This window comes from Buceros rhinoceros, unplaced genomic scaffold, assembly GCF_000710305.1.
Source record: "Buceros rhinoceros silvestris isolate BGI_N320 unplaced genomic scaffold, ASM71030v1 scaffold13223, whole genome shotgun sequence".
Lineage (NCBI taxonomy): Eukaryota > Metazoa > Chordata > Aves > Bucerotiformes > Bucerotidae > Buceros > Buceros rhinoceros.
In genome coordinates, this window is record NW_010405448.1 from 17,550 (window position 1) to 21,820 (window position 4,271).

The following is a 4,271-nucleotide window of genomic DNA, read 5'->3' on the forward strand; positions in this document are numbered from 1 at the left end:
ACCAGGCCTGAAGGGTCACCTCTGCCCCTGCCACACCTGTCTCTGCTACCCTTGGTTCCTGGCCTGTGTGGGGGAGCTTGCCAGAGGAGTGAAGAAAGCAGGTGGGGTTGATCTTTGCCACGAAACAGGAAACTAATTAAACCTCGTATGAGAGGAACAAGCAGAGCCCTATAGTGAATCTGCGAGACATGGCAGTGTTGAAGCCTGGAGCTACAAAGGGAAGTGAAATACTAATACCAGGACCTGTTTGTTTGTGTGAGGTGGCAAAGAAAGTACGAAAGAATGGTGGCTCAAGACAGGTGTCTCATTAAGCTGGAAATTATATCGTTTGTTTAACGTTCCTCAAAAAACCTCTCCAGTAGCAATGCTTACCTCTCTGACAAGGCATCTTGCTTTTGTAAAGGCCCAGGTTTTTTGACAACGTACATTCTCCAGATTGCCTCTAAACGAGTATCAGGAATTCCCAGGGGGCTCCACACAGCTGTACCACAGCTATTTTCCCATACGTAAAGCAGATGTTTGCCAAGAACCAGCGTGCTGTTTTAGGCTAGGGAAAACCAAAACGGAAGAAAAGGCAAGTTTCAGTTACAGAGTAAAGTGTGTTTCTATATGCATCAACTGTACTGCAGGAGAAACGTAAGTCTTCTGTAGAAGAACAGAACCCAGTAACTCTAGAGGTCCAACAAGGTAGAAATAAAGCTTTACACAAAAAGCTGTATAATACAATCTTTCTTTTCAATGCAGATGAAAGGAAGGTGGTGACTACAAAAGTACTTTATACCAAAAATATCTCCTGTATAGGGACAAAACGAAAAATTATTTAGGAAGGATACGTAGCACCTAAGTTATCGTTAAAATACGAGTCTCATTGTTTTAACCTTAGCAGAAAGCAGAGTTTTATGAAGTAGTTTCGTCCTCAGAGTCAGGACTGTCAGCATCAGCAATACATACTGTTACTGGGTTTATTTCCTTTCAGAGGAACAGGCGTGTAACTGTTTATGGCTGGGTTGTCTCCTGAATCCCACAGCTGCACACCACCGTGGCTGGCAGTACTAATGCTGCCATGAGTGTGACTGTCTAACACACAGAGGAAACAACAGAAAGGACGTTTGCTTTGGACCAATTTTAGCAGTCAGTATCAAATTTTTGGTTTGGGGCATGACGCCTCATGATGGCCTGACCTTGCCTGGCATGAGCTGAGAGCCAAAGCTTGCACGCAATTCTTGAGTCCGTGGGGTGGACCTGGTGCGTTTCCAGGGCTCACCCAGCAGGCTGCGCTGAAGCCCTTCCAGTGCCTTTTGCTCGGTGCAGAGTGCTGCGGCCATGCATTCAGCTCGCTCCGTTTCAGTAAGGGAGCCATCTGAGGTAATGAAGATGCATTTGTTTACACAGCACTGCAGAGACTGTGTCTCTCCGAGACCAAGCACTAGTTCAGAGTGAGAGAAAGAGAGAATGCGCGTGCGCCGGCGTCATTCGTAGCCTGAAGTGTGAGCTTACGTTCCCAGCCAGAAATCGAGGAGTCGGTGACTTGGCAGCTGCTCAGCATGGAAAAAGTCAAACAGGAGAAACACGGTTCTGCGGTGGGCCTGTGCTGGCATTGCCGTGGGGCAGTGCAGCACTGAGACAATATTGCATGGAGTGCTTGATGAGCTTTATGAGCGGTTTTCAGAAATGCATTTGCAAAAAGCGAAGTAGAGGCGCGGTACAGGACCCCTGTGTGTGCATACAGAGCGCTCAGGTTGTCACAGACTAAATTGGCGCTGGCATCAGTGGCTACTAAAAAATTACTGTGAGCTCTCCTGATGTTGCAATAAAAGTCAATGTGCATGTTCTTCAACTACAGAGAAAAATGGTAAAAAAAGTAACAATAGAAAGCTACCCCTGGAAGATGGAGTGCTTGCCACATGCAAACATTTCGCAAGAAGTGTCAATTTTTAAAAATCTGCTTTTAAAAAAAGAAATGCGGAATCATTTTTAACCCATTTTACTAATGTTAATATGTCATTCTGAGAATAACAATATTTTGTTCTAAGTTAGCACTGTGCTTCCTTTCACTCCTTTTCTGAAATATTAAAATATTTTTAATATATCGTCATTGAAACCACTTCAAGAACAGAACAGTTCAGTATCATTAAGTGTTGTCTTTTTCTACGCTGCTTTCTTAACATGATTTCTATTCAGCAATAAAGTTAAATTCTGACTTCATGTATTGATTTAGCATAAATAAAATTCTCACAGAACAGGAATTCAATTTCTTAAATGAGATTAATAAATTATTCCATAAAGAGTTATGCCTCCTTCCAAGGAGAGTGAGGCATTTCCTCTATGAAATGACGCCTTGCCCTACTCCGGTCACAGTGGAAAGACTCTTCTTCTGTGGCCAGGCAGGGCGGGCAAGGCTCGCAGAAACTCCCTCCCCTGTGTTTAACCCTACTCTCATCTCCACAGTCCAATTAGTCAAAGTCTCTGACTTACCCTTTTGCAGCCCTTGCTTCAGTTACTGAAGGGTGGCATCTCCCTCTCTGAATAGGTGTATCAGCTTTCTAGGTTTTCTCCTCATTGGGATATTCAGCATTCCATTGACATGAAGAGCTATCTGTTTTCTGCAACAGCCTTCCTCTCCCGTCCCAGTCCCTATCCCCGTCCTTCCTTCCCCTTTCCCCCTGTCCTGGGTGCCAGAGAGGAGCAAGAGTCAGCCGCTCTGTTACTGCAGTGGAGCCCATCTCAAGAGGAAAGCAAGGCAGGCAGGGGAGGGACAGCGCTCACACAGGCACGGTCCCACGGTGCGCAGACAAGCTGAGCAGAGCAGTCTAGTGACAGTATCGAGCACTGGACCGTAGTCCACTGCTCCCCAGGCAAGTGCAAAGCAATGACACAGGTCTGAGGCCGAGGAGTCACGACTGTGAGTCAGTGTCAGCCATGAGCGTGGCCTGGTGCAGGCAGCAAGTCTAGGCAGGGCTCCTGACCTCAACGCCTCATGTTTCCTGGCCCGTGTCAAGATACAAGTTTTTGTTACATCTTTTCTCGTGGTCTCCGACTCCACTTTGGAGCTGCGGCTGTGTAAAGTGCCCATGTCCCCTGACTGGCCATTGCAGAGGTTGATGACTTGTCATTGCGTGGCATTTGTCGGAGCCGGTGACGTACACGAGGCCCTCATACCAGGTTGGTAAGGTAGGAGATGTTAATGTGGCACCTCAGCAGCCGAGCTGTTGAATTGTGGTGCACAGTTCCTTGGGCTCTGCTTTATTGTTTCTGAAGACTGGTGATATTTCAGGTCTCATATGATTAGATGGTAAGAAAAACATGGACCCTTGTAAAATCAATGCCACAGGCTGTGTGCCAACTGGATATTTGGACTAAAACTCGGAACTTTATTGATAAAAAGTATTAGTTTATGATGATCTGTGCAGAATTTAAAGTTAAAATTTAAATACACAGAGGTGAGAGAAAAGCAGTCTACCTGAATTCAATGACTTGCTCATGTGTTTTCATTCAAGGCCCATTTCTACTCAGCAAGCTACATGTGTGTCTTCTGTGAGCGAAGTGAATCCTTCTGTCATCTGGTGAGCTGCCGTTTTAATTTGAAAGTTTATCTTAGAGAAGACAGGTTCCCAACAGATGTGTATCCAGACAGCATCACAACTCGTGACAGGCTACAGTATAAGCGGGTGGTTGAGTTTTGGCTGCAGTGATTTTTTTTTTGGTCTTTAAAGACCTCATCTTTAGTTTTAAAGACCTCGAAGCTTAAGCCACTGTTCTAGTCTAATACATAAGTGAAAGGCATGATTATGAACTAACGACACATGTGAAACGCTGGTCTTGGTCCTATTCATCGGGGAAAATTCTGTTTCACTGTTAGGGCAATAGCAGCACTCTGCAGACTAAACTGCTTGCCGCATATAAAACTGAACAAAATAATGTAGATTGGTTTCAAGAATATCAGGGACCAGGTTTTGTGTACTTGTAAATGTCTTTTTTGGTGCGTTATAAAGAAAAGCATAATGAAAGAATAAAGCACTCCTTTCCTGTAGGCTCCTCCGCATAGCGAGGAGCTTCATTAAGGCAAAACAGAGCAGGCGTGAAGCCAGCAGTGGTGCGAGCTGCATGGCAGGATGCTTCTATCAGGAGGCACAGTGTGAGAAGGAGAAAGGCAGCTTGAACTGAGATGGCCCCACACTCATATGCTCTTTTAATAAAGAAATGCTCAGGAGTCGTCAAACAAATTCTATTCAACAGCCAGTTCAATCGCCTCTCCCTTTTCTCTTCCGAAG